General features: G+C 42.2%; 1 non-coding gene across 1 annotated transcript; it reads left to right on the top strand.

Moving 5' to 3' along the window:
* Nucleotides 1-20768: 20768 nt before the first annotated feature.
* On the top strand, nt 20769-20875 carry LOC144456111 (U6 spliceosomal RNA). The gene has a single exon (XR_013485012.1). It is a non-coding gene; the product is annotated as a U6 spliceosomal RNA (small nuclear RNA).
* The last annotated feature ends 899 nt before the right edge of the window (nt 20876-21774 follow it).

Here is a 21774-nt window from a genome sequence, read left to right on the forward strand (position 1 = left end):
CCTCATCTAATAGCTAGACAGTCTTGAAGACCCCTTCCACTCTACAGCCTAGGAACCCACTAAGTCCAATGACTGAGCTGTTGGCATCCTAACCACCAAATTATGTCAATCAGTTGATCAGAAAACATTTATTAAGCACTTACTGATTGCCAGGTGCTGTGCTAAGTGCTGGGGATATGAAGAGGCAAGGAATATCCCTGCCCTTAATGAACTCCCAGAGAGTGGTGGGTAGATGTCCACGAGGTTCCAAGAAGGTAGATTCCCCTTTCTTTCACTAATTCTAGAGATCTTCCAAGAAGGGGAGCAGGGTCCAAACCTGTGATTTCATTGGTATAGGGAACTCCCAGTGAGCAAAAGCTCTCCACTGATGCATGTCAGCTCCCTTTTTATAATTTAGAGCATTGGAATGCTGAGAAATAAAGTGACTTGACTGGAGTCACATAACTGGTACATGTCAAAGGCAGAGCTTGAACCCAGGGGTTCTCGACTCTGAGGGCAGCTCTCCATCCACTGTGCTACATTTCTTCTTGGCCTTGGCTATAATAGGCATTCAATAAATGTTTGTCAAATTGAATTGGCAAGGCACATTGTATCTTACTGCCCAGTAGTTTGCATCACTAACTAATGGAAAGTCCCCTTGATTGGTGTCAATATAACATTCAACAGCTTGCCAATAATGGAAAAGTAGTCACTTACCCAGTTATTTCTAAACAGCCAGATGTTGGGGCTCATGTAGACATGACCCACCATGACTTAACCAAAGAAATCACAGCCTGATCCACAAATGCCTTATATCTGTTTCCAAATGAGGCTAACTTCCATGGATGTGCACAGTAGGAAGTAGAACCCAGATCTCTTCTTATATGAACCTTCTGGGGTCTGAGAGGTTATTTTATTTTGTTTTTTTTTTTGGAAAGAGAGGGGATTAGAAATATATTTGCCCATTCCTTCCCTGTTTGCTCACCAAATCAACAGGTAAAGTCATCAAGCATTTATTAAGTGCTTATGATGTACCAGGCATGGTGCTAAGTATTGGGAATACAAATAGAAGTAAAAAGAAAGACAGTCCCTGCCCTCAAGGGGCTTATGTTCTAATAGGAGAAGACAACACATAAAAGAAAGCTGAAAAGCAATGGAGGAGGGCACTCATGCAAAGGTATGATGGAGAAATCCTGAGAGTCAGGAGCAGAGTCCAGAGAGGAATGAAGGAGTGGATACCCGTAAAGTGGAAGTTCTGGGAGGAAATGTCCAATCGGAGGGAGCAGATGCAAGAGTGGAGAGATTCTCCTGGGTGAGAAAGCCGTTAGAGCATGGTGAAGAGACAGCCAGGAACAGAATATGGAAAGAAATGGGGGAGTGAATATAACTAGCCTGGGCCCTTCCTTAAAATGGGAAGAGCTGACCAAAGGAAAGAGCCATGAGGGTAGAGGGATCTTTTAGGGTTAAAAGATTTCTAAGCCATGGTGGTAAAGGCATCTTCCAAGTGAAAAAAGCTGCTGAAAGGGTGGGATGGAGAAAGAGGTCTAGAAAGTCAGGAGAAGAGGTTGGAGAGGAATAAAAGAATTTGCACTGTAACCCAACAGGCAAAAAGACAGGATGGAGAGTGAGAAATTAAAAGGAAGCACATTCTTGGGAAGTGGATGATGGGGATCGGAAGGGAGTTTTGGTTAAGCCCTCTTATCTCATCCCTGTCCTTGTAATTCTCAGATGTTGGGCCTCATGTAGACATCACCACATCTGACTGAACCAAAACTTCTTTCCATTTCTCTTCTCCCTTCCTTTCTCTTCCTTCCTCCTCCCTTCTTCTTTCTTCCTTCCTTCCTTCCTTCTTTCCTTCCTTCCTTCCTTCCTTCCTTCCTTCCTTCCTTCCTTTCTTTCTTTCTTTCTTTCTTCTTTCTTTCTTTCTTTCTTTCTTTCTTTTCTCCTTCCTTCCTTCCTTCCTTCCTTCCTTCCTTCCTTCCTTTCTTCTTCTTTCTTTCTTTCTTTCTTTCTCTTTCTTTTCTTTCTTTCTTTCTTTCTTTCTTCTTTCTTTCTTTCTTTCTTTCTTTTTCTTTCTTTCTTTCTTTCTTTTTTCTTCTTTCTTTCTTTCTTTCTTTTTTTTCTTCTTTTTCTTTTTCTTTTTCTTTTTTTTTTTTTCTTTCTTTCCCTATTTTACCCAGGTATCAGTACAGTGCTCACTCATGGGCTCAATCTCAATATTGGCCAGCACAGAAGTGTTGACATATTAGTTCAACTGAAGTCACAGACTGATCCAGAAGAATAAAAAGCCAAACAGGAGGTTTGGGGGAGGGGGGAGAACACTGGATTTGGAGTCAGAAAACGTGGCTTTGAATCTTGGCTCTGATCACTACAAGTTGTATAAACTTGGGTAGGTTATTTAGCCTTTTATTCAGAAGTTTCCTCATCTGTAAAATGGAAGAACTGTACTAGAAGATGCCATTAAAGGGCCAATCCAGAGCTAGACCCCATGGAGAAAAATAGCTCTGTTTGTGAAAGATGATTTTGGTCAATAGCTAGGGACAATCTAAGATTCTCCACTTATGTCCTAAAAACAGCCTTCTCTACAAGAAGACAGCTCCTTTCTACCAGGGCTTTGGAGAGCTGATGTGTTCCACACCCTGAGTACCCTGACTACCATCTTGATTCCTGGTGTTTTGCTAGATTCTCAGGGCTGAAGCCTTTTCATTGTGAGGCCTCTGAGGGACTAGAATGGGTGAATGTGTTGGTCCCTATGGAGGGGCTGGTTGGGAAATCTGGATGAACTTTGTTCCTTAGTGACACCCCCAGTTTTGTGAAAGATAAGGTGGTCAGACCATTAAGGCTGTAAATGATAGCTGTATAAAATCAGGCACACCCTGCTCCAGTGTCAATATCATAAACTGCACTTGTCATCAGGAATAATGAGAACTATGTAACTGATATTTGGGTGGGGAAGCAAATTTCCCTCTCATGCTTCACCACACTTGCCTAAAGTGTTTGCTCTAATATATATGTAGTCTTTTTGGAAAAAATATTTTCAACAGTATGAACCACCCTTGGTTTGCAAAATTCAAGTGTTATTTGGTTTACAATTACTGTTGGCTTCTCTCAAATATACTCTTCCTTCAAAATATCTTGTTTTTGGCCAGGCCTGGTACTGCATGCTTGTAATCCCTGCTGATAGGGAGGTTAAGGCTGGTGGATCACTGGAGCTCAGGTGCACTGGGTTTCAGTGGGTTAAGTTGATTGGTGTCCATATGAAGTCAAACAATAATATAGTCATCCCTAAAGAGCAGGGGCCTACCAGGCTGCCTAAAGAGGGTTGAATCAACTCAAGTTGGAAAAACAGAGCAGGTCAATACTTCTGTGCTGGTCAGTAATGAGACTGAGCCCATGAATGGCCACTGTACTTGTAGCCTGGATAAAATAGAGAAAGGAAGGAAGGAAAGGAGAGAGAGAGAGAGAGAGAGAGAGAGAGAGAGAGAGAGAGAGAGAGAGAGAGAGAGAGAGAGAGAGAGGAAAGGAGGGAGGGAGGGAGGGAGGAAGGAAGAAAGAAAAAGAAGAGAGAGAGGATGAGAAAAAGAGGAAAGAAGGAAGGATGGAAGGAAGGGAAGGAGGGAGGGAGGAAGTAAGAAAGAAAGAAAGAAAGAAAGAAAGAAAGAAAGAAAGAAAGAAAGAGAAAGAAAGAAAAAAGAGAAGGGAGGGAGGATGGAAGGAAGGAAAAGAGGGAGAGAAAAAGAAAGAATGAGAAGGGAGGGAGGATGGAAGGAAGACAGGAAGGGAAGGAATAAAGTAAAGAAGGAAGGAAGGAAGAAGAAAAGAAACAAAAAAGGAAAGAAAGGTTTGTTTTCATCTTTGTTTTCCCCATTCCCACTAAATAATCTGTTGAATGATTGGCTATCAGAGCGCCAAGGTCTTTGTCTTTGGTTGGTTGCTTGCTTGCTGTCTTACGTTCTCGAAGAGGACCAAAATGACATCACTATGCGAGAGTCAAGTTTCATTGTGTCCGATTGTGGCTGAGCAGACCAATATGAGCACAGAATGCTATACCACAGGTCAGGCACAAATAGTTCATGTGAGCATTTGGGGTGGATTCGCTAAATTTGTGCACCTCGCATTTCTTTTGAGCTATTTTAGAACTCTGTTCTGTTGAATAGAAATAGTCAACATTTTATCATTGATTTGGAAGGAGGTAAAAAAGCAATGCTTATCAAAATTTCAAATTACACAAATTTCAGAGGGACGTCTAAAAGGTTGTATAACAGGATAGGAATAAAACAAGAACTCAATAAGCCAGAATTACAAGACAAATCCAATAAGATTTAATAGGGATAAAAGCAAGGATCTAGATTTGGATTCAAACAATTAATTTCACAAGTATAAGATGGGGAATGGGTGGCCATACTTTGTGAAGATTTACTGGACATTGAATATGACGTTGAACCTTGTGAAGGAAAGAAAGAAGCATTTTAGCGCCTACTATGTGCCAGGTGCTTTACAAATATGATCTCCGTTGATCCTCACAACAACCTTGGGAGGTAGGTACTGTCATTATCTTCATTTTACTGTTGAGGAAACTGAGGCAAGCAGAGGTTAAGTTACTTGCCCAAGGTCACACAGCTAGTAAGTATTTGAGATTGGATTTGAACTCAGCACCCTCGGCCCAACACTCTATATACTACCCTCTGCAGGACATTTCCTCTAAGTTTTGGCAGAGCTGTTATCTAGAAAAAAATCATTTGACTTATTGTGCTTGGTGTAAGGAGTCTGGAAAGGTAGGAGGGGACCTAGTATCATGGGATCATAGACTTAGAGAACCAGGGCAGGTTGGGGAAAGGAGTTACCCACAGACAAATTTAGGTTTGATTTCAAGAAAAATTTCACAATGTTTGGAACCACCTGAAAGTAGAAAGGGCTGTCTTGGGAGGTACTGTAATCCCTTTCGTTGAAGGCTTGCAAATGGAGGCTTGGGACCCACTTGCTGGGGTCACCCAGATGCAGATAGATGACATGGTAGATAGGGTTCTGAGCCTGGAGTCAGGAAGACCTGAGTTCAAATCCTGCCTCAGATACATACTAGCTATGTGACTCAACAAGATGTTTAACTTCAGTTTGCCTCAGTTTCCTCATTAGTAAAATGAGGTTAATGATAGTACCTATCCCCCAGAGTTGTTGTGAGGATCAGAGGAGATCACATTTGTAAAGAGCTTTCAAACCTTAAAGTGCCATACTGTTGTTTGTCTTTCATTCTCAAAGAGGACCACAACATCAGGAAGGTAATGCCATGACTCACAAGTGAATTGGATTGAAGTGAGGGAGGGCTGTGCAAAGTCACCAGCCTCATTCTCTCCTCCACAGTCTATAGGAAGAAAGAAGAAGAGACGTGGTCAGACCTGCTGTTTTGGAAAAAATCACTTTGGCAATTAAGTAGGGAATGGATTAGGGTAGGGAGAAACTTGAGAAAAAATAGACCAGCTTGAAATTTATTTGTATGAGCAGTGTTGCAATGAGATCTTGCATCAGGTAGGTCACTGTGAGAGTGGAGAAAGGCAGATATATAGAAGAGGTATTGCCTTGGTGACAGATGGGGGCTGGGGGGGAGGGGTAAGAGGGAGGAGTCAAGAATGACACCCAGGGTAGAAGGCTGAGTGGGAAGCTGCCAGTGACCTTGATAAGAAGAGGAAGTTCAGAAGGTGGGAAGGAATGGGAGGGGAGGAGAAAGGTAAAGAGTTCAGATCATGGTGGTCCCATCAATAGCAATGGGAATGTTAGAGGAGGCTATTTCGAGAGTGAAAGGGATATTTCTGTTTTTGAACATGCTAAGTTTGAAGTGACAAGATGATGTCGAAATGGAGATGATAGTTTTCATATATGTGGTGCCACGGGTAGTTCAAAGTATATACTAGAGCTAGGAAGAGAGGCAGAAGCTGAAAATCGAGACTTTGCAGTCATTCGCATGGTAAAGAGAATAGAGGAGTATCATTGCTAACAGTGAGATTTATGAGAAGAGGAGAGGGTCGAGGGCTGAGCCTGGAGGAGTGTCTATTGTTAGGGAGCAGAAAGTGGAGCCAGTGACAGAAACAGAGAAGGAACCATCAGAGAGGTAGGAGAAGTAGAATTTCTGGAAGGAGTGTCCAGTGCCATGGATGCAAGTGGGAAAGACAATAAGGACTCAGCAAGGTGATTACGTTGGGTAAGAAGCCGTGTGTGACCTTTGAGAATGCCATCCCCAATGGACAGCCATCAGGGTTCCAAGGTTCAGGAGGGAAGAGGGTTGTGAAGTTGGCCAGGTTGAGGAATACACTGACATAGAAACTGGCATTGAAGAGCATACTGCACACAAGACCATCAAAGCCAAGGATTTACAAGCTGAGGGAGACCTCTGTGTGGGTGAAGGACCCTTTGTGACAAGAGGGGGACCTGATAATGTTCCAGAGAGAGAAGATAAGCCCGAGAGAAAGGTGGAGTGGCTAATGGATCGGGGGTGGGGAGGAGGGGAGTAGCTGGGCAGAAGGGACACCAGGCTCCCTCCCTAGTGATGCTGTGGCAGGAATGGAGAAGAAAGGGGTAAGGTTTGGGCTGGGGAATAGGAAGGGTGTGGATGGGGGAGAAATTTTCTCTTTCAGAATTTTATCAAAGGACAGCTCTGGAGAGAAGCCATTTTTCTGTTTCATTTATTTTTGAAAATCTTCCTCAAACAGACAGCATGAGGGTATTGAGTAATGAAGCATATTGGTAAATGTTTCACAATCAGCTCTGAAAACGAATGTGCACAGAACATACTTTTAAGATTAATTTGCATTATTAACATTTTCTCCAGCACTTTCTTAAATCTATAGTCAACAGAACAAATTAAGCCCCAATCTGTCTTATCTGTTGATTTCCAAGGTGTAAATACTCACACTGAAAATTTAACAATCGGCTCTTTTAAAAATTTTCATTTCATTTTTTTTCATGCAAAACACTTCCATATGAGCGATGTTGCCAAAAAAAAAGCAAGAAAAATAAAAGAAGTGAAAAAAATGTGCTTCCATCTGCACTCAGAGTTCATCAGTTCTCTCTTTGGAAGTAGATAGAATTTTTCATTATGAGTCCTTGTTTGTCTTGTCTTGAATCATTGTGAACAATCAGCTCTTGAGTCAGTTCCAACTGCCTCTGGTGAGGCTGGATGATTGTGCACACACTCTCTCTCTCTCTCTCTCTCTCTCTCTCTCTCTCTCTCTCTCTCTCTCTGTGTATCTGTCTCTATCTCTGTCTCTCTCTGTTTATCATCTTTTCTGTCTGGCTATGTCTCTCTGTGTCTCTCTCTCTCTATGTTTGTGTCTCTGTATTTCTCGTCTCTCTCTCTCTTTGTCTCCCTTTTTCTGTCTGCCTGTCTGTCTCTTGTCTCTTTCCTGAAATATCACAGTGCTGGGGGCCTAAGAAGCCTCAGACAGAGGCTGGAAACTTATTACATACTCCTTATCCATCTGTATCTTTGAGTGGTCCAGGCAAGTCCCTAAGACTAAGTTGCAGAAAAAGTACTTATCTGCATTGGTAGAGGACGTTTTATTACCCACAGCTCCTTACCCCAATGATGTATCTCAAGTTTGGTACAATCTGTCCAATGACTGATTTGAAAGACCAAAAAAGAAGCCTGCATACCTGAGATTTACCTGCTTGACCCACAATTTCAGGACTTGGGGTAGGAAAATGTGCCAAGAAAGGAAAGAAGCTCTGCTCATTCCCTAACACTCTCAAGACCCTCAAAGCTCTTCCTTCTCAAAACTCCAGATACATTCAGAGGAAGCTAAAGCAGCAGAACTCTTAGTGGAGTCCAAGAGAAGTGTAATATTTGTTTGTTTGAGAAATATTCCCTATGCCCAGGGAATAGAGAATCACAAAGAAAGGATCCTTCCCTTCCAAGAGCATAGAGCCTATAAGAGAAGACAGAACCAACTCACTGGAAAAATGACTGACTCTACCAGTGCTGATAAACAGTAGAGATAGTGAGAGATGTGGAGAATCAGGAAATGGCATTTCTTTGGAAAACATATTTTCAATTTAGCAAACATTATTATTAAATATCTTCAGTGGGCTAGACACTGTGCTATGTTCTGGGGATACAAAAAAGAAAAGGAAATTATTCCTGCCCTCAATGGGATTGTATTCTGGGTGAGGAGAGGGAATACGACATATACATTGGTAATTAAATACAACATAATTTGAGGACTGAGATAGTGCTAACAATTGGGGGTGGGGGCAGCATGTCAGGAAAGGCATGGTGTAGATAGAAGGTGGCCTCTGAAATGAGCCTTGAAAAAAGCCAAGGATTTTAGGAGATGGAGGTGAAGAGAGAGTACAGTTGGGAACTAGAGGACAGATGGGACAAAGGCATGAAGAGAGGGAATGTCAAGTTTGGAAAGGAGGTGGCAGTCCTACTTAACCGGAACACTGGGTGTGTGAAGGGAGGCCAGAGGAAGTTAGTTATATGAATCAGTAGGAATACAAGCTACTTCTCCAACAGGGCAATTAGGGAAAAGACAGAGAGAGAACCAGAAGACAAGGTTCAACCTTTGGCTCTGCTTCTACTTAGCTATGAGAACCTTGGCTGAGTCATTCAACTGTCTTTGGTTTTTCCTCAATTTCTTCATCTGTAAAAATGGGCTGGAGAAGGAAATGGCAAACCACTCCAGTATCTTTGCCAAGAAAACCACAAATGGAGTCATGAAGAGTCAGGCATGACTGCAAATGACTGAGCGATAGCAAAACGGTCTTAACGACACATGCTTTACCTATCCCAAAGGATCGTACTGGGAAAGTACTTTGAAAACTCTAAGATGCTATAGAAATCTAACCTTTTATTTTTGTATTTATTTTACTATGATCTATGTGCATTTCGTGTTAGTGGAATAGCAATACAATGGTGTGGCACATCTGAATATCTGTAATCAGGTTTCAGAAACATTCACTGCCTTGAATTTTCCGTTTTGTGTGTGCTCAGTCTTCACCTTGACTGTAGAAGGAAAGCAGTGTGCCAGATGTACCTTTCAAAATCCTCTGCCTTTCCCATTTTCCCCTTGGCTGTTTGCTGCTGTTCAGAGACAGCCATCCTTCACCCGGCCAATAACAGAACAGCTGTGGGCCCATGCTCTTTAAGCCAAGAACCTCAGGCCTTTGGCAACATGGTCACACAAGTTCATGCCCTCAGATCTCATTGGTGGCCTTAGTAACAGGGGTGGACTTTACAGGTGCCCTTTGGATTCAGAGTAGGCCAAAACAGTTCTGAGAGCCATAGTGGGTAGCCAGCTATGCTGTCTGATTTCTGGGGTGGTGACAAGCTCATTGCTCAAGAAAATCATCCTGATAAAATCATAATCGGAACAATAAATAGTATCCTGATCTCGATGCCTGAAATTCCACCATCAAAATTTCGTCTGAATCCCGTAAAAGATTTTGTTCTCTATTAAAAGTTCACTATTAGTAATTATCAGTCATTGAAGACTCATGAATCACCAATGGAACAGAGGGGAAAGATAGCATGAGGATACTGAGTAATGGTGCATACTGATAAATGTTTCAAAATCAACTCTTTGAAAAAGAACATACATAGGACATACTTTTAAGGTTAATTTGCATTATTAACATTTTCTCCAACACTTTCTTAAGTCTACAGTCAACAGAACAAATTGAGTCCTAATCTATCTTATTTGTTGACTTCCAAGGTGTCTCTTTTAAAAAAATTAAATTTTTTTCATGCAAAACATTTCTATATTAGCCATGTTGCAAAAAAAAAAAAAAAGCAAGAAAAATAAAGGAAGTGAAAAAAATATGCTTCCATCTGCACTCAGAGTTCATCAGTTCTCTCTCTGGAAGTAGATAGAATTTTTCATCATGAGTCCTTTGAAATTGTCTTGGATCATTGTAAGCAATCAGCTCTTGAGCCAGCTCCAGCTGCCTCTGGTACACCCCTCACACTGGGAGATTGAGGTTAGGAGTGAAGGCAAAGAAGAGGTATTGACAGGAGAAAAAGGTGTAGGCTGGGGATGCCAGAGGTAAATTCTACCTAGAAGTTATGCAATGCGTGAACTGGGAAATAGGAAGCTCTGAGTTAAAATCTACTCCTGGCCCCCTTCTTCTGACACTCGTTTGCTATTTGTCTCTGGGTAAGTAACATTTTAACCTCTTCAAGTTTCAATTTCCTAATCTGTCAAATGGGGATAATAACAGCACCCATCTCTTAGAGCTGTGAGCATCAAAAGAGATAATGTATACTGTGGGGGCAGCTAGGTGGCGTAGTGGATAGAGCTCCAGTCTTGGAGTCAAGAGGACCTGAGTTCAAATCTGGCCTCAGATGCTTACTAGCTGTGTGACCCTGGGCAAATTGCCTAAAAAAGGAAAAAAAAAAAGATAACATGTACCATGCTTTGCAAACCTTAAAGTGCTATGCAAAGGCTAGCTCTCAGTACTTCATAATTTTGCCCAGAATTGGCCCTTAAATACCCGAGGCTACTTAAGATCACCTTCTGTTGGCACCAAGTAGTCTGTTCTTTTGGGGATGCCCAGGTGGCAGTTCATTTGCCCAGGATGAGCGGTTATTTGTTGCTTGTATACATTCAAGTTGCCATTGATTTCCCCCCTTTAACTGCCTGTTATTTTGATGTTAGGAAAACGCAGCTTTAATTAAAAAAAAAACTGCTTCAATGGAGGTGCTTTCTATTATCTTTTGAAAGAAACATGGTGTAGGGGAATAAGACAAGAAGTCAGAAAACTTGAGCTGAAGTTTTAGGTCTGCTACTTATTAGCTGTGTGACCTTGGACCAGTCACTTTCCCTCAGGGGAAACCTCTCTTAAAGTGATGTATTGGATAGGAGAGGCAGTATGGTACAGTGGTTGGAGTTTTAGACTTGGACAAAAGAAAACCTGGGTTCAAATCCCAACTGTGATACTCACTAGCTGTGCAACTGTGGGCTTGTCACTTAATCTCTCTCAGCCTCAGTTTCCTCATCTGTAAAAATGAGGGGTTTGGGGGCAGCTAATTGGTGGAGTGGCCCTGGAGTCAGGAGTACCTCAGTTCAAATTTGGCCTTAGATGCTGACCAGCTGTGTGACCGTGGGCAAGTCACTTAGCCCCTATTGCCTAAAATAAATGAATAAATAAAAGAATGAACAAATAAACAAGCAAAAATAAATAAATGAATGAATGAATGAATAAATGAATAAATGAATAAATAAATGAATGAATGAATGAATGGATGGATGGATGGATGAATAAATGAATGAATGAATGAATAAATAAATAAATAAATAAATAAATAAATAGATGAATGAATAAATGAATGAATGAATGAATGAATAAATAAATAAGGCGTTTGGCCTAGCTGGCCTCAGAGTTCCAGCGCTAAGACCGGGCGATAGAAAATAACATAGCATTTAGAAAGGAAAGGAGCTTAAGGGTCATCTGCTGTAGCCATCTGATTTTACAGATGAGGAAATATGGGCCCAGAAAGTGAAATGCCATATTCAAAGTTATCCAGATAGTCAGTGGTGGAATCAGGATTAGAATCTTCAAGGTTCCTTGAAGCAATGCTGTTCTGTGGTTGGATGTTTTAGTTTTCAGGATTACATCAAGTCAACAAGCATTTATTAAGAATTTACCAGGCACTGGGCTAAGCTTGGAGAATACAAATAGATACAGAAAGAAAGTCCCTTGCACAGGAAGATGAATAAGGATAGGTAGAGTTGAAGGTACTGGGGGGAGAGAAAAATGAAGACATGGATGACCTAGGCACCTTCCTTAAAATGGATGCTCTGGAAGGGATCAGCCAATCAGAGGGATAGACCACAGTGGGGTAGCCGGGGTACTTCCAATATGTGAAGCCCAGGGGTGCAGTGAGCTTCCAGTGTGAAGAGGTTTCTGAGGGCATCTTCAGAATTAATTTTTAAACTTCTTTTATGTCTCCCCAAAATAACTGGACATGTAATAGCCATTCGGTAAATACAGGATGATTGAAAGAAGTGATGGCGGAGAAGCCATGACTAGGGAATGATGCTTTCGCAGGTGGATGCTGTCAGACTCCTTCAGCCAGTAGGTGGCGCTGCAAGCTCTCACTTTTTATCCAGGTGATGCTCCTAAGCTGATTTGCAGGATTCCTTCCATTTTCAGAGGGTCATAAGAAGCAAAATTGGGAGGGACCTTAGGGATCATCTAGTCCTGCCCTTCATTTTGCAGATAAGAAAGCCAAGGCCCAGAGAGATGAAGTGACTTGCCCAAGGTCACCCGGGGCAGTAACAGGAGAATTTAAACCAAAATCTTCTAGTTCAGCCTCCTAGTTCTATAGAGCTTCCTGCCCTCCCTCACTTATTTCTCTTTTCCTGTGTTATGTGTGTTATTCTATCAGGCAGTTCTACAGCATGAAAAAAAAAATCCCTGAGCCCTATGTGTCCATATGGTTAACTAACTCTACTAACAGATTATTGGAGGATCCTCTGTAATAATGCTAAAACTGTGACTATTATTAATGAATATGATAGCTAACATTTATATAGCACCTACTGTATGCCAGGCACTGGGTTAAGCACTTTACAAATATTATCTCATTTGGTCCTCACAACAATCCTGAGAAATAGGTGCTATTATTATCTCCATTTTACAGATGAGGAAACAGGTAGACAAAGGTTAAGTGAGTTGCCAAGGTGCACACAGCTAGTAAGTGTCTGAAGCTGGATTTAAACTCAGTTCTTCCTGACTCCAGGCCCTACCTACTCTCTCTGCTGGGCCATCTTACTTACGTTACTTATGCACAGATTTAGGGGTTTTCTTCCCCCTAGGGGCATAAGTGTCTTATATACCAGCCAAGCATCCTTCTCTATGAATGGGGAATACATAATAAATCCAGCTGGTATGATTCATATAGGCAGCTGGATCTGATCATTACTACTAAAAGAAAATGGGGAAGTTTTTTCCCTGCCCAAAATACAGTATCAGATTTGGGAGGGTTTGTCTCTGATAGATATGCATAATAAAGACAAGGCCAGGTGGGTTAAGGCCTACTTTGTTTAACTTCTGTTTTGACTCACATTCATTTGCATGTGAAACTGGAGAGGAGTGTGGGAATTTCTGACCCAAAGTCAGAGCAATGGACCATATTTCAGCTTCAGACATAGAGAGCACAAATGATAGACTTAGCATGGGGGCCCTCTACCTAGCTTTTGTTTTTCCAAGTCTTCAGCTGAGTTTGTGGCTTATACTCACCATAGCTATGGACTAAAAAAAAAAAAAGTCAGCCTGCCTTCCTCAGGGGGAAATTTTCAGTTAGGCATTGTGCTAAGTGCTGGGGTTTGAAATAAGGGCAAAAAACATGGTTATGTCCTCTAGGAATTCACATTCAGATGGGGAGACAGCTTGCCAACAGCTATGTATATACAAGATACATACAGAGTAGATGGAAGGTAATTTCAGAGAGAAGGAACCAGTGGTGAGGGCAATGAGGAAAGTCAAGCAGAAGGTGGGATTTGAACTGTCTTGGAGAAAGGCAGGGAAGCCTGAAGAGGCAGCAGGCCAGATGGTTAACAAGAGGCTCCAAAGAGATGAGCATATTGATACTCAGGGACTGCAAGACCGCAAGAGCAGCAAATATGAGATGAGTGAAACAATTTCAAGAAGAGATGAAATGCCCAACAGAGAGCAGAGAGCATAACGGGAAAATCTCACCAAAGTACTTCAGCTGCCCTGCCACATATAAGGTGTGAATCTCCCTGCTCCCACAAGTTCCCTGAACACATGTGCCCTCCAGGCGTGCCATCCATAGGTGTTCCCTGGCCCCATGGCATTCCTGGTATATGCCCTAGCATATATTCCCTGACCACATATGTTCCCTACATATGTGCTCTCCATAGATGCTTTTTGGTCATGTATGTTCTCTATGTGTGTACTCCTCCACGCATGTTTCCTATGTGTGTTCACTCTTTCCATGGATGATATAGATATTTGTGGGAGAATGTCCCCAGGTTAATGGTGAAGAAATTCTATTACTATTTTCATACCATACTCTATTTCAGTAATTGCCTTTGCTTTGAATTAAATATGTTCTTTGACTAGTAAAAGCGAACACACCAGTGGGGGCTCATGAGCTATGGTTTTGATTGGATGAATACTCACAGAATACTTTGAACTTGGGATAGCTTTTCAGAAGGCCTCACCTGTGAAAAGAGAGCTCCCCAAATTCTATACTTCTTTTCCTAATTCTGGTGCAGAATGTGTGCAGGTTCTGATCTCAGAAAAATACTCAACTATTTTTTCCATTTCTGTCACTCTATTAACTGTCAGTATAGACACTTGTACCACTACGTCAATTTAGTCTTAGAGAACCCAGTCTGCTTCCTGTAATCTGGCTCTCCTAAATACCCTCATAGAAGTGCTGATAAAGTTAGCCATGACTGACATATGTGAGCTATTGGGGCTTTGAATGAGGCACCAGAAAAATATCTCATGGCCAGCTCAAGGGACTGCCTGTCCTCTGCTCTACCTCCACACTCCATTGTCTTTCTAGTGCTCATCATACATGCACATGAAACATTAGGCCTATACTACCTACCCACCCTGGGACAAAAATTACTGTTGGGTTCTTCCCTTTTTACAAAGTAAGATCCTCTGAAGGGAAGGGCCAATAATAATGTTTGTTCCATGGATTGCCAGCACACCTGGGCATACCTAGTTCACTCTCTTTGCACTACTATGATACATACAAGGAGGAGAGTTGAAGACATTTGGGGAGAAGTGGGACCATTTCAGGTCATGGGTTCCTGAAAATCCACTTCAGCCTGCCTCTTTCACTTAACCTAGATTGAGAGACGTTTTTTCCACTCAGAGCTTTTGTCCATGGGTTCTATTCCTGTGTTTACCAAAAGTTTTAAAAGACATTTCTTTTAGACCTTTTTATTCTAAGCTCCAAGGCACTAGAAGGTAAAAATACACAGAGAGAGGCCAGTGAGTCCTGGCCCAGCAGCGGAGTTGGTTACATATTTGCAGAAGGGCAGTGGTGGGCTGTAGGTGCAAAAACGAAAACCTGCTAAGGGCCAAGGCTTGACACCAAGTCTCAGAGTTACAGTGAAGGTTCTATCATGAACTCCGAAGGCATCGATGTTACTCAACCCACCCTCGGTCCTCTCCAATTGGTTTTGGCTAACATCTGTAGCATTAAATCAAGTACATTCTTTTTTAACCAAGGTAGGGAATGAAGATGGAATTAAAATACGATCAAGACAAAGCCTATATTTTTGGTGGGTTCATCTCTGCCAAGTCTGTCAAGTTCCACCTCACATAATTCTGCCTTTGCCGGTTCCTGTTGCTTCCAACATCTTTCTTGAGGCCGTTCCCTTTGGCTTCCTGTTAATGAGAGGTGAGGGGCGGCCTGTGGGATGGAAATCACTTGCACATGGCAGGTAAAGGGGCTGTCAGAGCAAAGTGAGCTAAAATAGGATCAGGGAGAACGGGAATCAAACCAGAGCCCAGTGGAAGGCACTTATTCAAGTGGACACGTAGAATAGGATTCCAAGAGCGGAGCTTTCAGTGCAAAAGCTGAGTAAGCACTGGGAAGGAAGCATGCCTCCGGGCTTTTTGGAGCTACAGAACTTTTTTTTTTTAACAGAAATGTCAATCAGGTTTAAAAAGAAGACACCAATGGAGGGGTGTGGTGGGGAGCAAGCATACAGTGGGTCCAGGTTTGGGGATCTGGGCTGCTGACACGGCTACAACAAATCTGTCTGATGGTTGGGTCAGCTCCCATATGACTCCAAGAAGGCTACCAGAGCTTCAGTGGTACTGGATGCTGACTCCCATCCTCTTCACCTGGCTTCACCTATCAGTTCAATTCTTGAATGCAGTCAAGAGACTTTGAAGGAGATGGGATGAGCAAAATGATGGCTTACAGATTCAATCAGAGAAAAAAGTCATTAATTCATGGGTTACAAAAGACTCCAGAATGATATTTCTTTTCATTTGACAAGAATTATTTTATTATTTCCCCAACTACATGTTAAAACATTTTTTAACATTTAAAAAAAAAAGTTTTGAGTTTCAAATTCCATCCCTTCCTCCTCCCACCCTCAGATAGCAAGCAATCTAATATAGGTTATATATATGCAATCATGTAAAACATTTCCATATTAGTCATTTTGTACAAAAAGACTAGAAAGATAGAAAGAAGGAAAGAAAAGAAAGAAAGAAAAGAAAGTGAAAAATAGCACACTTCAGTCTGTATTCAGACAGTATCAGTTCTTTCTCTGAAGTCTGATAGCATGTTTCATTCATGAGTCCTTTGGGACTGTCTTGGATTGTTGCATTGTAGAGAATAGCAAAGTTATTCACGGTTCTTCATCGTACAATGTTCTGGTTCTGTTCGATTCACTTTGCATCAGTTCATGTAAGCCTTTCCAGGTTTTTCTGAAATCATCCTGCTTTTGACAAATATTTATTGAGTACCTACTATGTGCTAGGCACTGGGAATACAGAAACAAAAATGAAACAGCGTCAAGCTGTTTACAGGAGCAAAAACAACATAAACACATATAACCAGATATAAAGCAAATACCATATTCTAACCTAGATCTATGATCCCATAATCCTATGCACAATGTAATTTCTTATCAGAGGGTTTGTGAGGGGGTGAGGTTACAGCACCTGGGGTTGGGGGGGAGGGGATCAGGAAAGACCTCATAGAGTGGGGTGGCATTTGAGTTGGGCTTTGATGGCAGCCAAGGGCAGAGGTGAGAAGATAGAGAGAGAGCATTCCAGGCATAGGGGGAAACCAACGCAAAAGTCAGAGGCAGAGATGGAATGCTGTATGTGAGGAACAGCACGGAGACCAGTTTGTCTTGAACACGGGGTGTACGAAGTGCAGTCAGCTGGGGAAAATAGACTGGAACCAGATTGTGAAGGGACATTTAATGTCCCAACAGAGGAGTTTGTATTTTATTGAAGAGGAAAGAGGGAACCATTGAGAACCTTTTTTTGGGGGGAGAAGGGTGACATGATCAGAAGTACATTTTAGGAAAATAAATTTGGTAGCTGTGTGAAGGGTGGATTGGAGTGGGAGAGACACTTGAGGAAGGGGAATCATTTAAGGGACTATGTCAATAATCCAGGGAAGAGGAGACAAAGGCCTGTTGGTGTTGTTTTTCCTTCATTTTCCAAGAGGACCAATGACGCTATAGGGGATGTGTAAGTTGGATTTAAGTGAAGCAGAGTTACACAAAGTTGTCAGCCTCACTCTCTCTTCCTGAGTCAATAAAGACCAGCAGCAGGACAAGAATCAGAATGACCAACAGGGGATTCGGTGGATGACATTGGTGTCTTTGATGTCTGACCAAGCTCTAAGAACTCCAGTCCTGACCTCCGTCTTATCACTGGATTCTGATGACTCTGGAGGAGTGAGGCTGATGACTTTGAGCAGCGGATGACTTTGCTCCTGGAGGCAATAGGAAGCCACTGTGCCACCTAGCTGTCCTGGCAGAATGGGCAGATGAGAACAATTCATATCAACGGCCATGAAGGCAGCTGAAGAAGGTGCTGTGGCTGTGGAGCACTTAGAGCGTGGGCAGACATCAAAGATGCCAAGGTCATCCACTGCATCCCTGGCCATTACCAGTCATCCTGACTTTCTGTGACTCGTGAAGAGAGAATGAAGCCAATGACTTTGCTCCACTGAAATCCAATTCACTTGCAAGTCAAGACATCATTCTCCCGATGTCATTGGTCCTTTTTGAGAACAAAGGACAAAACAACAATAACAATTACAATAAGCACTCCATAGCACCTGCTTCATGGCCTTCGTGGCCATTGGAACAAATTGTCCTAATCTGCTCATTCTGCTGGGGGAAGCCTTCACGTGCTTGGGGTAGACACCCCCTAACTCACCAATGGGTTTGAGACCTGTCAGTCACCCTCAGCCTAGGTTAGCAGCCTGCCCAGATGGTTTAGCGTGGTGTGGCCGCAGCATACGCAACAGCTTCTTGGAGCCACAGGCGAGAGTTGAGTGGCCAGGTAGACACCAAAGACAGATGAGCAAGCCCTCCCAGCGGAAGTGGTGATCCTTCTTGAACCCCCCAAACAACCCTGCACTAGTGTGGTGGCCCTGTGAGTGGAAAGGACACATGCATGTTTTTGTGGAGGCGAACAACACTCAGCGATTGATTAGCTGGAGTGAATGTAGTATGAGAGGGTAAAGATTGGAAGATTACTACTAAGTTTCATATGTGGGTTACTGGAAGTATGAAAGATTCCCTCAATAGAAATGAGGGAATCAGGAAAAAAGGGTGAGTTTGGGGGAGAAGGACAATGAGTTCTGTTTTAGACATGTTAAGTTTGAGGTGTATATGGGATAGGTAAGTGGAGATGTCTCCAGGCATTTGGAGACAGAGATCTAGAGCTCAGGAGGAAGAATGGGCTGGCTGTGTCCACACGGCTACAGCTCCCTATAAGGATTTCCTGTCCTTACAGTGTCTGAGAGGGGAGAAAGGATAAAAGCAACGTTTTTGTAAGATGGTCTGAGTCAGCTCTGACTGGCTGGAAAAGAGTCAATTGTTACATTTTCAGTGTGAGCATGTACACGTTGGACACTAAAGATCGGGGCCTGATTTATTATTTTGTTGATTGCCTAGACTTAAGAACGTGATATAATTAAATATAAGAAGGCTAATAATGCTGATTAAATTAATAATGTTGATATTAAATGTTAATAATGTTGAATTTTAATGTTAATAATGCAGATTAATCTGTTCATTATTTTTCCCAAGAACTGATCATTAAACATTTACCAGCACCCTCTTGTCCTAATTTCTAGAAACAGCTGGTTTAACTTTATATAAAATATTTATCATCCACTCCAGGAAATACCTGAATTGACCCTTAAATACAATGTCTTTAAACTTAAAGCAGCAAATTAGAAAGGCTTCACTGGCAACCATGAAAAGAGACAATACTAGTGAAGGAGATAGAAAAACTAGAAAGAAGAATACAAAAAACCTGGTAGTCAGGGCCACTTTGGTTCAGGGGCAAACAGTGTCATGCCCCTCAGTAGACCTGAGGGTGTCATTACATTATGTTGCTCAAAGTTCATTTGCATAAGACTCTCCTCATTGGTGGAAATTGTACTCAATACTCCATGAACACAGGCTTTGAGTCGTGGGTGACAGTAATATAGTTGAGACAATATAATACAGTGTAGGGAAAAACCTCTGGATTTGGAATCAAAGGATCTGAGTTCAAATCCCACCTCTGTGGTCACCTGTGTGACCTCAGGTAAGTCACCTCCCCATTTGGGGTCTTAATTTCCTCATTGTTAACAGAAAAGTCCCTTCTAGGTCCTATCTCTGATCCTAGGATCACGTCATACAGTTAATAAATATCTAGAGAAGTATTTGGACCCAGATTTTTCTCCAACTCCAGGACTCTCTCCACTCTGGCACACTACCTCAATCCCTTCTGGTCCTAATTATTATTGTCCTAGAGACCAAGCCTCTAACTAAGGTGTGGCAAGCAGATTCCCCATTTGGAGGGAGCACCTGACAACACTGGTGGACCCCCTACAATGTAGATACAGACCTTATCAACTAGTTATCAAGAATAATTAATGAAAGTTATTGTCCTTCATTTTCTAAGAGGACCCATGACATCATGAGGTGATGGCTTGACTTGCATGTGAATTGGATTTAAGTGGAACAAAGTCATTGGCCTCATTCTTTCTTCATGAGTCATAGAAATCTAGGGGCAAACAAAAGTCAAGATGACTGGTGATGGACCGAGATGCAGTGGATGACCTTGGCATCTTTGGTGTCTGACCACACTCTAAGTGCTCCACAGCCCCACCACCTGCTTCAGCTGCCTTCATGGCTGTTGGGATGAATTGTTCTCGTCTGCCCATTCTGCCAGCGCAGCTAGGTGGCACAGTGGATAGAGTACTGAGCCCGAAGTCAAGAAGATTCATCTTCCTGAGTTCAAATTTAGCCTCAGAAATTTACTATCTGTGTGACCCTGTTTGCCTCAGTTCCTCAACTGTAGAACCAAAAAAAGAAATGATTTGGAGAAGAAAATGGCAAACCACTCCAGTATACAGGATAAATAGGAAATAATTAACAGAGGGACTAAAATGAAGAGAGATTAGGGGAGACTTACAGCAAAAGATGGAATTTTAGTTGGAACTTAAAGGAAGCCAGGGAGATTAGTATTCAGAGCAGAAGAGGGGGAGCATTCTAGGCATGGAGGATGGCAAGAGAAAATGCCCAGAGCTTAGAAATAGAGGGTCTTGCTTATGGAACAGCCAGAAGGCCAGTGTCGATGAATCAAAAAGTAGATGTCGAGGAGTAAGGGGTAAGAAGAATGGAAAGGTAGGAGTAAGGTAGGTTACTGAAGGGATCTGAATGCCAAAGAGAGCACTTTCTGTTTGCTCCTGGAGGCAGTAGGAAGCCATTGCAGTTTATTGAGTAAGGGGCTGACATGATCAGACCTGCACTTTAGGAAAAATCACCTTACAAAAAGAGGGAACACATGGCAAATGACTTCAATTTTTTTCTGTAAAATGTGAGGCAAGGTTCTCAGATGACATAATGGGGTTAGAGGGAACAATGAGAGGTTTGAGGAGGGATGAAGAAGTTTGGAAGAGCCACTGTGGAGAGTGAGAGAGTGAGTGGATAAGGGGGTATATAGTAAGATTGCCTAGCAGCAGTGAGGGCCCAGTAGTGGACCCGTTCAGAACAGTGATGTGATTTTCTCCATTTTCATTCAAAAGCACGTATGTAAGAGTGAAGGTGTCAGTGCTCGCTTCGGCAGCACGTATACTAAAATTGGAACGATATGGAGAAGATTAGCATGGCCCCTGCGCAAGGGTGCCACACAAATTTGTGAAGTGTTCCGTATTTTTACCAGACTCAACAAAGCTGTTTGGGCCAAAGGAGTAAGGAATGTCCCATACTGTATCCGAGTGTGTTTGTCTAGGAAACGCAATGAGGATGAAGATTCACCAAACAAGCTGTAGGCATTGGTTACTTACTCACCTGGCACCACTTTCAAAAGTTTACAGACAGTCAATGTGGATGAAAACTAAATTGAACTTCATTTAAATAAAAATATAAAATCTCAAAAACAAAAAAGAGTGAAGGTGACAAATGGTGGGAAGGGTCCAAGGCTGAAGATTGGCTGGGAATAATCAGTGATAATGAAAAGTGGGATAAGAGATTCAAGATTCAAGAGGTAAGTGTAGAATTGGATTGGTTTCCCATGGAGTCTAGATGGAGAAAAGAAAGGAGATGGCCTTGAGATAACTGAGGGGTCAAGGGATTGGCAGTCACAATACAGATGAAGAGGAGAGTTTTGTACAGGAAGGCAGAGAGAAGTTTAAAAAGCCAATAGATTATGGCCAGAGAAGGAGATTTCAGAATTCTTGAACAGAGAGCTGGTGCATTTGTGGGCAGTACCAAGATCAATGTTATGACCATCTTTGTATGTGGATGAGGTGGGTTAAGGGAATAGGTTATGGGAAGTAATTAGTGCCTCTCCAGCCCCTCAATTGAGACTGGGGCTTGTCCTCAGCTACCTTAAGTGCAAAAATTCTTGGTTACTGCTCTGCTGGAGGCTATCATAGAAAAGTATCATGGGTAGTGGCAAGAACATTTAGAGTCCAAAGCTCCAATTGTAATATTTCCTAGCAGTGAGACCCTTTACCATTCTAAGCTTCAGTGACTTTAAATGTAAAATAGACTCAATAATCTTTGTGCACCTTACCTCATGGGGTTATTACCAAATCAGTAAGCATTTATTAAG

Source organism: Phascolarctos cinereus, unplaced genomic scaffold (assembly GCF_003287225.1).
Source record: "Phascolarctos cinereus isolate Bilbo 61053 unplaced genomic scaffold, phaCin_HiC Scaffold_2;HRSCAF=192, whole genome shotgun sequence".
NCBI lineage: Eukaryota > Metazoa > Chordata > Mammalia > Diprotodontia > Phascolarctidae > Phascolarctos > Phascolarctos cinereus.